Source organism: Styela clava, chromosome 2, assembly GCF_964204865.1.
Source record: "Styela clava chromosome 2, kaStyClav1.hap1.2, whole genome shotgun sequence".
NCBI classification, from domain to species: domain Eukaryota; kingdom Metazoa; phylum Chordata; class Ascidiacea; order Stolidobranchia; family Styelidae; genus Styela; species Styela clava.
In genome coordinates, this window is record NC_135251.1 from 9,767,353 (window position 1) to 9,781,346 (window position 13,994).

Consider the following 13,994-nt stretch of genomic DNA (forward strand, 5'->3'; position numbering starts at 1 on the left):
GAAATCTCTCCGCTTTGAAGAACATTGCCTTTGAAGATGTCCTGATTCTTTGCAGTATCTGCATACTGGTTCGTTGACACAGGCAAAGGTGTGACCCGTCTGTAAGCATTTTCCACATGTAGGAGTGTACAGTTCGCGGGGTAGATATGTCCTGCAATTGTCAAGTAATCTGGCAGTCGTTCCTTCTTGAAGTTCTCGACTAGAAAGGTGACGTAGACATTCTAAATGTTCGTTCCACGGTGCCAGTTCTTTAAACTCTTTAGAGCATTATTTACCTCTCCACAACCTAGCTGGTTGATTATTGAGACCGCATTCGCAAAGGTAGTTTCAGCTGGGATGCTTCTTACGGAAATACGGGTTGGGGCATCTCTTGGTAAAGATACCGTGATGGTTGTATCGGATGTTTGTATCTGCCCTCCAGTTGATCTTAGGAAACTCTCGCGACTCGCAACTCTCTTGCCTCAGGACTGTCCAAAGCGGCGAAGGTAAGAATACACGTAGCTTTCTGCCTTTCGAACAGGCCTCGAATGTCCCCGCAATATTTCTCCGTGTTTGGGTCGCTCCTCAGGATCTCCATGAGTCTTGGAAAGTCGAGATCTTCGTTCGTCTTCAGGAAGAGGGTTCTCGGTCGTGTTCTTGTGGCAGAAGTTTCTTTGTTTACAGGATTTCGATGCGGCGGCGGCGGAGTAATACATCGTCATCTTCTTGTCTTTCTGCTGCTGATCTCGCACCGACTCGGGTCAGGGGCGATGGGCTAACCTTGATCAAACAGCGAATAATTGTTGCCTCTCACCACGGTTTACAACATCTGATTGCGTCATTCTGCATTCTAACTTTATATAAATACTCAAATTCAAAACCCACGACAACTTTTTTTTTATTTCTGTGACGTATTCTCTTGTTCAGATGAGGCAATAACCTATTATTACTAGATCATATACATTCGGAAGGCGTAAAGTAATCATTACCAAGAAGTTACGATCAGGCATGCCCAACCAAAACAATTTTTGGCGATGACGCGTCAAGCTTCGAGACAGACCATTTTTGCTTGTATTGGAGACTTTAGGAAGGGGCCTAGGGGCATGTAATTGATAAACTAGATTCAAGTCATGACTCATGTGACACAGGGTACCCATTTATGGCTAGGCAGCTCCAAGACAGCATACAAACTTTCGTCTGTTAATCTTGTGCGAAAGGCTGTTTTGTTAAATTTCATTGTTAAACAAAAATTGCTGCTAATTACTTCATAGGTCCAACATACACTCTTTAATGAAGCTTCATTCAACGAAAGGACGCATGCTTTCTCTGAATTTTCGCAAGTTTTGTTTATGTCTGAGAATTGAATTCTCTGTATTATTTTCGAACAGCAATAATTGCACAACATATGAGACACTGAACCTTGTCATCTTAATATCAAACAAAATACAGATCCTCCCACTTCTCATAAAATATTCTGTGCTTTTTTTTTGACAAATCTCAACCACGACGCGCGCGCAAAACATTGCCCTGTTTTAGATAGATCCCCGGATATAAAATTGTTGATATCTAGTTTTATATCATGTTGCGAATTTTGATATTGCTATTCGTTGCCTAATTGATGAAAATGGCATGTATAGATAGACAATCGAAACGGCGGCTTATCGATATAGTTTTGCGACATACCAATGTATTTTACTCTAAATAAGCATGGTGGCATTCTTTCCCTATGATCATAAATGTTCAACTTTCTTAGACTTGTTTTCGTTGCGGAAAATAAACTAAGCAATTAAATATACCGAATGAAATTCTGCACCGCATTGTTATGCGACGGAGTTTTTGGATCAACAAGATTCCCGTTCCACAATGAGCATCTACTTCTTGCAGCTGCATTTCCTAGTTTCCTGCATTTCCGAATTTTTCAAGAAGAACTTCGTAGTGAGTAGTTGCGTCTCAAATGGTATAGACGTATTGATTAGATTGGATATTTCAATGAAAACAGACTCGCTAACGATACCATGAGAAGACAAGAAAATAAATCATGTTAAGCTTTTTGAATGATAGACTTAGATTTACAACTCACCACTTTTCTATATATCAATATAGGTAAATAAATACCCGATTAATATTAATACCGAAACCAGCCCTAACGCGACTTCAATGGCAACTCAAAGTAATGTGAAGCACAGTCAAAGCACAACTTTAATGCATTTAACTCCTCGCAGAAAAAAAATTACATGATGAACTGTTTATAATATTAAAACATGATGGAATTAATGTAAGTCAATATGATTTGACAGAATGTGTATTCTAACGTAATGCACTTACATGATTGACAGATATATTTAAATGTACCATCAGTACAAGAAACATCAATCCATCCGTCACTTAGTATACAAGCACAGTCTTCGTTGGGATCATTAACTTCACCTGTTTTCCTGCGATGAAAATATAGAAAGACGAGTTATTAAAAGACAAATATAAGTTTCAATTGAGAAGAGGTAAATTTACTTTTTGTTATAATATTAATTAGAATTCCTTTGTAGACTGATTCATTTCGAGATCGAGTAAATTGAGAAAATAATGGATAATAGCACATCCTAATCCAAGATTTCAAATCAATACAGCACTTAAAGAATCTGAGAATACCGAAAAGTAAGATGACGCCTATTATCATAGTTTAACTATTAATACTGGTGACATTCGTTTAATGTATAAATTTTGAGATTTATCAACTTTAAAGTAGCAAGAGTTAGCTGGTCGATTATGCCGTCTAAGTGCTCACAAGTTATTTTTGTTTTTAGCTAATCTGAATTGATCACTCCTCCAAATGTGATGTGTTTTTGTATCATGCTAAAAATTTCTAAAGGGCGTAAATATTATACGCATACTGCTTTTTCTTATGTTTACGCTCTTATTTGGTTTGTCGCTGCATTTTCGATGCGCGATCTATAGATAACGAAATCATGAGTTTAATCATTTAATGTACATTTTAGCGTTTCTTTACTAAGCGCTTTCGAAATGCGCATGAACGTTTGTGAACGTTGAATTAATATTTTTATTGTCAGATGTGTGTATTTATTCTTGTAAATTTATGTCGAACAGACAATGAAACATTAATTTGATTCTTTTCTCGAAGACGAGGTTTAAAATTATGATCTCATAAGATGATATAATTCATTGTGCATCAAATTGATAAGAAAATACAGTACTACTAAGTGACTTGAAAGAATCAGGATTTGTCAAGACTTTTTTATATACCAATAAGTAAATGATGGAATCATTTTATTGAATGGAAGGCCATTGTTGCTTCTCAGTATACATGCTATTTGTTGATTAATTTTTTTTTTATTTAAATTTGTTTATATTCAACCCTTGTGCTTGCATATACATACCAATTTCCATAGGTGACTGCTGCATTGTTGCTGTTGTACTCCCACTCATTATTTGATGTCGAATATTGTATTCCCATCAGATAAGTACTTGTATCAGACCTAAAGTAAACAGTTTGCTTTGCAACGTCCGTCTATGTTATTGTGCGAATACTTTTAGCTGCAATTGTATTCTAAATTTCAATAATCAATCACTCACCCAATCCATTCTATTATTTTATCGTCCATAGGTTCATTTACAATCTCTACCAACGCAGCGCCTCTCATTACACATCTACCATTAGCAGTTGCATAATTTTGAACTTCTTCGGCGAATCATTCAAGAAGATTTGCGGAATATATAAATGCTGACGACAGAGGTTGAACTAAATATACGTAAACGAAGGAAATGAATAAACCTAAATTCTTTAAATAAGTAAATCACGGTTGTCAGAACGTTTAAATAGATGATGTGCATGATAGATAAATAGGTTTTAGGTCCGCAGTGCCATCACTTATCTCAAATTGCTGCATTATCAAGGGCCAGGTTTAGTAAGAGGTCGGGCATGATTTTATTTAGACAATTTTTGGATTTTTATAATTTCACTAAATTTTCACTAGATTTTCACTAAAACATAGTAGTACTATTGTAACTGCAACCAAACTGGGAAGAAAGAGGTGACGTGTTTAATAATGTGAACAGGTTTTTCTTAAAGACACATTTATGCACACTGTCTAAGTTTTTAAAACAATCGATCCAAATATCAGTGTAATTTATTATTTGAAATTATGATGTAATATCTTTCAAGATGTAGCCTATATTTACTTTGCTAAATTGCTCTTGAAGATTTTACTATCCAGTTCCGGCACTATAGTAATTGAAATTAAAAAATGCAGATGTAAAAATTCATGTGAGTGAAAACGAATAAAGAGGTAAATATACAAACATCATATTTTTTAAGGTTGCTAATTATTTGAGTATAAATATGTAATTTTTATAATCTTTTGAAAATATTCCAATAAAAACATGAATTCTTAAACTTGTTTTCATATTTAAAACAGAAGAAAATACCATAACTGTCAACAAGTGTGTTAGTAGATATATTGGTGCAATAGCTTTCCTTACATACTTTGTTTAGCAATGCAGGACTTCCTTTCATACTATATATTTTTCATGTAACATACCGTAGATTCAACTAACTATCGGGGAAATTCTATTTACTCCATTTTCTCAGAACAAGGCCCTATAAAAGCATTTAATGATATTTCACGATTTGTATATGGTTACTCCTATTTGAAAAAACTTGGGCCTATTGAATTAAACCCGAGTTCGAGTACTTTCTGCGACAGCGCTTCTTGAGCTAATATTAGCCATTAAATAAGCAAACATTTGTTTACTGCTTTCATAGCGTTATAAACTTCGAGTTCTGTTTGATCTCTCGTTATTTCGCAAGTAGAATTTGATTTAGAACCTGTTGAAATATGCGGATGAGATTTTACAAAAAAGGTATAGATTCAGAACAAGGTATAAATAAGGTTGGGTGTGAACGAAAGGTAAGGGTACCAATAAAAGCAAAAAGTTTTAACTAATAGGACGGCAAAAAGTTGCTAATTTCATTCATTTAAATTTTTTTAATTTTCTGCAAAAAGTTGAATTTAATTATTTGAAAAAATAGAGTGTTACTTTGAAATACTAATACAGTATTGCTTGCCGTTTTACACACAATGATAAATAAAAAGGTGCTTGCTTTTATTAGGATGGATGTGCATAACGTAGATATATCCCATGGCATTGCATGTTTAAATATTCAAATATACCAAAAATTATTTTCATGATTTATCGCACAAATTAGTGTTGAACTTGCAGAAATTTTATGGGATTATCGCAAACTACAATGCTTTGATACTGAGTAAATATTTTATTTATTGTATTGGTGTTCGTGAATTATCCAAAAACCTACACGAACAAAATACTTTATTTTTGTTGAATTAATAAAATTGTTGGATAGTTTCACAATTTATCAGAACCAAAGTCATATTATAATTAGGATTCAATCTGTATCTCAAGATTTATACCATTTTAACATATTTATGAAATGATAAAAATTCTATATATGTCAGTAAGTAATGTCAGTAATTGAGCATTATGTTATATTTGAAACCGTCCGATATATAAAATATAATGAAGGAATAAATCCTTTCATTTGGTGTATGTTTTTGCAACGCTCGCATTTTTTTCCTTTTTAAAAATAAACAGGTCATATAATAGACAGAAATAGAAAATGATCGAATTTGATATTGTGTTGGATACAGTCGGCCATCTTGGCCGATATCAAATTATGTTATGCGCTCTGACGTATTGGCTAGGAATACCATCTGGATTGCATAATTTGGCTTCCGTATTTTACGCTCCTCCCATTGACTACAGGTATGTTGCTATTATTCGTATTGAAATTAGGGAATGGCATGGGTTTGGCACATATTTTCCATCACAGCGTGTTTTCATCCCAACCGCCGGTCCGCTGACTGTCCGCGACGATTTTTTCTTGGTCCGCGAGAAATTTCGTTATTTTGTTGTTTTTATACCGTCTCAATCTCTTTACCGAAGACGAATTTGCGTTGGTTTATCACGCAATTTCCCTCCCGCCGTCATATTGCGACATCTTGGCGCCGAGTAATCACACTCTTTGCCTTTTCGGCTCGGATTCCTCTAGTCTAGAATACCCTCCATCAAATCTCACCAGATTCAGAAACCTAAAAATAGGCACGCGTGCCTATTCTGTTCCACGTGCTTTTCTTGCTTGATATGACCATTCATATTTCTTTTTAAACCAAAAAACAGCCAAGAACACTATAATATTCCAGTAAGTCATGAATTTGTTGCCATCCTGCAGATGATCAGAAGACGTATAAAAAAGCGTGGAATCTTTTGCAGTAGTATTTTGAACCAGGTGCTAAGTTGCCGATGACTTTGTAATTGTGATGTAAATTCATTTCGTTTGAGGCATCGATCAACTGCAGAGGAATTAATCTGATAAACCCGATAAAAAAGAAAAGGCTTGATTAGAATTGTGATTCTACTTTACAGTCCAGATTTAAAAAATTATCACTGTCACAATTTTGAATATCTCTCGATAACGAATACCCCTAGCATATTGAGTGTCAGACATTGTACCATATTACGCAAATATATTCTTTTCTGTTCTGGTCATTTCAATGTTTGCCGTTACGCGAGTACATTAAATTTAATTTTACGGGTCCGCCCGGTTAGGAACGTTGGGAACCACTCTCCTATACAAAACGTTCAATTGGTGTTGCTTTCAGATGCAATGTTCCTCCAATCGACAACGCAACAGTATATCCGAATTTAAACGAGAGCGACATACTAAATCTTACAACACCTTACAAATCCGGGAAATATGAAACTTGTGAACGGTTGGTTTAATACTGCATTCATTTTATTACTAATTAACTTTGCTGGATAATGTTTGTCCTGAAGGCTTTTTTGAATACTGTTGACAAACATAGTTAAAATTTTGTGACCTTGCATTGTGTATTCATAAATAAAATGGCTTTGGATTTTTGAAATTTTGAGTATGTATGTATTCACATTGGAAAAATAAAATGAAGCTCATTCCATGCGTCTATTTAGTTGAAATTTTTTTTACAGTTTCTGGCATTGTTTGTGTGATATATGAATTCGTTGCTTATATTAAATTTGTGCGAAACAGAATTCGATAATGCGTATTGTTATTGTTCATTACAAGTGAATAATCATCATAATCATTTTTTTTGTTATATAAATCAAGTTTATTAAAGCTGTAACAAAACAATATTGCCTGCAAAACAGAATAAAAACTTCAACAACTTATATAAGTAAGTGCTGCATTAAAAAACAAAAACAAACCGTTCAACTTTGTTCAGGTATGGATACGACTTGAGTGAATGCAATGGTACGTTTGATTGTGTCAACAAATCATCACCAGCGATCAAATGTGATATGGGATATTGGTTTGATACTACGGAATTCACAAGTACAGTTGATACCACGGTAGGAATTACCTAAATTTCGCGTTGTAATACATTACACTCAAATTTTTAATGCATGTATATATATATACAACACAGTATAAATAAAGAGCAGATTTAAAATGCAGATTTAAAAATGCACATAAATTATCAATTATGTTTTTTGTATTTATACATATATATGATGAAAATGAAACTTACATTGCACAGGGTTTGTGGAATTATAATCAGTGTTCCGTTTTACCAAAAATATTTTCACTTACGTATTCTTTTAATTACATTTAATACTCACAAAATTTCGATGTTATCGTATGATATTATCTTGACACAAGATATTATAACAAAAAATATAGATTATAAAATATTTTACGCAATGTTCATTTTACACAGTGGGGAATGATATGTGATCAGAAAATCATCAGCACTGCTGTAACTGCGTTCTATTTCGCTGGTATGTGGGCAGGTGCAATTGTATTTGGTTACACATCTGATTTGTGAGTACAACTTTAAGTTAATTTTATCCCAGTATATTCAACTGATCTTCAAGTTTTTCTGCAAATTATAAAAATAAAAAGGAACTAAATTTTTAATATAATGAAGTAATGGGAAATATATTTTATCATTCTTTTCAGATATGGCCGCCGCATAACTATGTTTGCGACAAACATTGGAACTTTGGTATTTGGTATCGCCACTGCATTTTCGCGCAATTTTTGGTTGTTTGCAATACTCAGGTTTTTTGTCGCAATGTTTTCTCATGGATCTTATCTAGCTATGACAGTGTATGGTAAGTTTTTAAACGAATTCTAGCTTAAACAGAATATTCAGATAAACTAATGATAACATTGTAAAGGAGAAGATAGAATAACAATTTCCAAACAAAATGAATGCATCTTTTTTGTTCTATTTTTATTGCAGTATATGTATGAAGGTTTATCTATTTTTGTGTTGTAGGTTGGGTTGGGTGTCCAATGCCTTTTCTCGATTTTTGTAGACCTAAAAATGTAGTAAAACGCGTTCTAATCTAAATTAAAGTGATCTTAGCGGATTCTTCAATTAATTCAATGTTATTTATTTATATTATAAAATCCTAATTCGAAAAGTTATATTGTTTTTTATTGAATGAACATAGAGTTTCGTAGTTAAAGAATCATATTTTACAATAATCGAAGAATCGAGATATTTTTTATGAAAACACTTTTTGTTTGGAAAACTTGACCATTAAACAAAACAAATTCGCCTACCGAGAAAGAAAACTGAATAATCTTCCAAACCTTCTCCGCAAATTTTTAACGAATAAATTTTGAATGCTCTCGAGCCTAGTGAGGCCCATGGGAAGTGAATTTAAAATAAATAAATATGTAAGCAAACATTCACTTTTCTGTTTTTTTCAATTTGTGGTAAAATATGAAAAAGAAAAAGGGCATTTCAATATTTGACAACACTTGTGGACTTTACATTTATGCATTTTAATCGAATTTGTAAATTTGGAAAAGTTATGGTGCAAATATACTAAATAATATTTCATCATTAAAATGTTCATTTTGAAAAGCTGAATTTGAATGATCAAAAAGCAATATTATCCTATATGTATATATTTTTATGAATTTCTATGTTTAATTACGCTAGTCTGGCTTACCAAAAAAAATTCATTGAACTATTTACATTCTCATTTGTCTTTGATCATCATTCTACTAATACACAGATGTCCAAATTAAATTTTGTTTTTATAATAAGACCGCCATAGGCAAATATAATTAACATTTAATTAAACAAAGAAGACAATAAGGGTCCCTGTTACTAAGAAGCCATCTAGTATTATAAATTTTTTCATCGCTCGATTACTTGTATAAAAAAGTAATAGATTTAAATGAACCTACATTTGAAACTATCGAAGATATAGATTTTTGAAGGTTTTTATTTTATAAAAATATGAAGCCTCCACTTTGCTGACACTTTGTGAATTAAAAATCTACTTATTCGCAACACATTATTATAAGATTTGGTTGAATAAACTTTTATTATGAAATATCAAAACTATTGAAATATCATATGTTAAAAATAAATGTCATAAAAAAATTTGTACTAGTAAAGATAAGTAAGTTAGATACTGTTACCTACTTTATTTTCAGTAATTGAAATATCTGGCAATAAGCGAACACCTACGGGAATCCATGCCCACACCGCATTTGCAGTGGGATACATTTTAGCATCTTTCTTTTCGTACTTACTGCGTGACTGGAGATATTTTTATCTTGGAATTTCACTTACTCCTATACCTTACATATTTTTCCATTTTTTGGTAAGTAAAACCTGCAATCGCCTCTAAAGATATTACAATACAAACCAATCTTTAATACAGGACTTGGTGATTCAGTTTATTGCTCTTATTACCCACCAAATATTTTGTTCATTTCTTGTTTTTTTAAAAATAAATATTGATATTATCCTTTGAATAGGTTTTTAATTTACTTTATTTTAATTTAATTTATACACGAAACATATGATTCTGTAGTATTAACGTGTGTAAAAAAATCTATAGTGTTTTAGAAGTATTAAGAAAAAAATAGTCATAAATTTGTCAACTTTTTGTTTTACACTTAGGTTCCAGAATCTCCCCGATGGCATTTTTCAAATTTACGCGATGACGAAGGCAAAGAACTATCACACAAGTTTGCAAAACACAATAAGAAAGAAATTCACAAAGAAGTTTGGGAAATAGCAGATACAGGCGATGTAATTTGCATATGCTTGCTTATTTTATATTGTTAGACAATTGAATTTGAACTCTTTAGATTTTAACAAACACTCGTTCGAGTTCCAGTTTCATGTTGAAAGAAAAAAATGATTATAAAATAAGATGTAAACTAATCATTTATGAAAAATATACATATATGATATCGTAAAATATTTTTTTATGCTTTATTTGATTTGACGATTTAAGTTTTTTTTTAGGTTTTTTGAATAGTTCAATCAAAAAATATATATATTTTGTTAGTAATTCTTCCAATCGTTACAGGTGAACAAGGAATCTTTGAAACGGAAATATGCGGTTACAGATTTGTTTAAACAGCCAAGGTTGCGACTTATTACATGCAACATTATGTTTAGTTGGTAAATGCATCATTCATATAACGCTTAAAGTAATTTTTAGATATTTAATGGCAATATAGCAAATTCTGTAAATAATATGTTGTTTTATCGGAAACAAATTCAACACATGGTTAATAAACCCAAAGACTGTGAATTCCATCTCGATTGTAAACCATGCATATATTTTCATTTTAATAATATTATTCATAATGATTTGGAAATTTGAGATCTTCTTCTAATTTAAATACTCAATTAAATTTTGTTTATAAACCCAAAAGTTGTCAGTTATTTCCAAGATTTTAAACCAAACATGGATTATTTGTTATAATGGTAAAATTCACAATAATTTATCAAAAATTGAGTTCTTCATCTGAATTAAATACTCCGCCCAATCCTTTTCTGGAGCAATAAAAGCGGTTATTTCTTACTAGGTTCGTGATATCACTCATGTACTACGGGTTATCGTTAAATGCTGGCAGTTTGTCTGGAAACATATTTCTTAATAATGCTTTGAATGGAGTGATGGAAATATTTGGATACTTCCTCGTTGTTGCACTGATGGATAGGTAGGAAAGTACTACTTATGTCGAGGAGTGTTTTTTTCTTTCTTAGAATTTCAAACAGAATTTGTAGTGTGACATTTTCATATATCACAAGTGATCAAATATTTTGTTTAAAAACATTTAACACATAAGTTTGTCTTAATCTCATTTATTTAGTATATAAATCTAACTTATATTTATTGGGTTATGGAGTAAAATTGGCTAGATATATCAAGACAAAGGGCACTTAGTACATCAGATATTTTTTACCGCATACAATTGATGTTTTTGAAAATAAAACATACTTAGGGCCATTTGTTGAGTAAATTATCTACTTGAGCATTTGAAACATTTTTGATGCACGAATAAATCCTTTATTAATTGTAGGAGCGTTCCCTATCTATCTAAAATCCATATTGAGGCAGATGTACTCCAAATTGTGTTTTACCGCCACCGGATTTCAACATAGTGCACTTGAATTTGATTACCCAATACTCAAATTCAAGAAATTATATTTAGTACCAAATAATGATATATATATATGATATATTAAAACAAATTTTCTTCATTCTTCTAGAAGCTGTCTTTGAATTCGCATTATATCGTACACATTTTGTTTATTAGGATCGGGCGTCGTATTCTACTTTCCAGTGCATGTTTTCTCGGCGGGTGTGCTTGTATTGGAATATGTTTTGTGCTCAATTTGCGAATGGAAATCAAGGTAAAGGCTATTAAACAGAGAGTCAATATTGTCAATATTTCAATTGAATATCTGCCAATATTTAAAATTTCAAATAATGTTCCCTAACTATTATTAAGAGAAGTTGTTTCATAATGTTTATTACATCCCGTATAAAGACTTGTCAGTCATTTTAGGGAACCATTTGCTCTTAGTGACTTTAATCCATATAAAAATGACTCTAATTGGGTCACTATTATTTCAGCTGTCATAACGACAGGAGTAACAATGGCCTTTATCGGAAAAATAGGAGCTGGTGCGGGTTTCGCAATTATATACAACTACACTGCTGAACTATATCCTACAGTCGTCAGGTGCATTTTAAATTGGCTTTAACATCCTTTAAAAAATAAATTCTAATAGAATCATGTTTAGATGTTTCGCAAGCGTTCACTTAGTTTCATTAATCAGGTAAATACGGCACGGTACAACGATTTGCCTTTTATGTCTGTTATAATAAATAACTAGATAAAATACGAGAGTATTTTTGTCATTTTATCTCATTGGCAGTTTTGAATTTATTGCATTTCAGGGTTAACGGTCTTGGAGTTGGTTCGATGGCCGCAAGGTGGGGAAGCATATTGTCACCGTTCGTTCTTCTTGCTCAAGATTATATTCCCTGGTTCCCCAGTGCTTTATTCGGAATTTTTGGAATAATAGCCGGATTTCTTGCGTTACTCTATCCCGAAACAAATAAGAAAACAATGCCTCAAACGTTAGAGGAGGCCGAACTATTTTACAGAGGACTTCTAGAGTAAGGTTGCAATTATTATAAACTTGTTAATACGTTTAACTTTTGTAAAATTTAATGCCCGATTCCACGCTCAGTTTTAATGTATACTTAAACATTAACAGTTTGGCCATCTATGAATTCTGGTGCAAAATATCAGAACCAATTCATATCTCCTTGCATATTTGGCTTAAGTTCAGCTACCTCGTTTAGGCCTGATATAAAAAATAATAGAATTTTCAATTTGTCTGAGCCAATGCAATATAAATCACCTAATTCACTAATAATTTCATGAAGTGCAACCTAAATAATTTGTTTGAGCTGATATGAACGAGCTTATATGCAAATTGACGAATTCAATAAAATTTGAAAATTGTTTCAAAGAAATGCACAATTTATTCAGTTATCTTTATCATACTTCCATAAATTAACACATTGTGCTCCTTTGCAGTAATTAGATGAAATTCTTACGAATTTATCATATGTCAATGTTTATTAGTCGTCAGATCTAGTTCCTGTTCAACAGTGCCTTTTATAGTTACTTCATCACTTTGTTGGTATTGACCGTAACTGGGAAAAAATCATACGCACACCCTTGACATCATCAGTACCAAAAATCATAAAATTTTCCTTTTCACTTCTTCTTGTAAGATTTCATTAAACGGAATGTTATATTGTTATAGAGATACAAAAGAAGAGAAAGATGATTTAAGCGATGTTTCACAGTAAGCAGTTGCGAAAAAGTGCCATATCAAGACTACGAGGGAGAAATGAATGATGCATTACCTGGAATTAATAGTACAAAACTATAAATGAAAAAATACCTGAGCTGAAACGATTAAAAAACTGCAGAAATTAGATATATCATTCATCTAAAGATTATATAAAAAAAAATAATTAGGATTTTCCAGTCTAGTTTAATTGTATCTATTTCAACAAAATAATAAAAGTGTATAGAAATATACGTGTTGTGTCGGTTAAAATTTCAAATTGACAATTTTTTCATTTCTTGATTTTATATTTCTAAAAAGTTCTATCACCTAAAGGTTGTACCTTTGTAACGACAACCAAATTGTAAAAAAGCAATGTGATTAGTAATGAAAAAAAGTTTATCATGAATTAACATTATTGCACGTTATCCAAGTTTTCAAAATACCTAGCATGTGTATCGGGTTAGGCCATAATCTCAGGTACAAATACTACGGGAGTCACTTGGCTAGTCCTCGAGCTCGTAATAGAACTAAAATAAGGAAAGTTAGAATAAAATTAGGGCCTAACCTGGTAAGTACACATACTACGTTCCAATGTCCGCCATATTGATTCACATAATTCGGGAGTACCAAAAAATCATACCACTTGCAGTACCTTCGTTTCATATATTTACTTTGCAGTTTATTCTGTAGTTCCTGAACTGCCAATGTCGAGTTTGCTAATTAAATGGTATTACTACATTAATAGGAGTCGTTTCGTACATAAACCTGATCTCGACGGCAAAATAAAACAAGAAAACAATG

The 13,994-nt window shown here is 32.2% G+C and overlaps 1 pseudogene across 1 annotated transcript; it reads left to right on the top strand.

The window, feature by feature from the left end:
* The first annotated feature begins 5,603 nt into the window (after positions 1–5,603).
* On the top strand, positions 5,604–13,328 carry LOC120336696 (organic cation transporter protein-like; annotated as a pseudogene). The gene is made up of 13 exons (XR_013474372.1): positions 5,604–5,775; positions 6,672–6,782; positions 7,272–7,398; positions 7,767–7,870; positions 8,009–8,163; positions 9,509–9,678; positions 9,981–10,112; positions 10,396–10,490; positions 10,901–11,035; positions 11,636–11,732; positions 11,956–12,064; positions 12,283–12,504; positions 13,164–13,328. The product of XR_013474372.1 is annotated as an organic cation transporter protein-like (transcript).
* Positions 13,329–13,994: the final 666 nt, after the last annotated feature.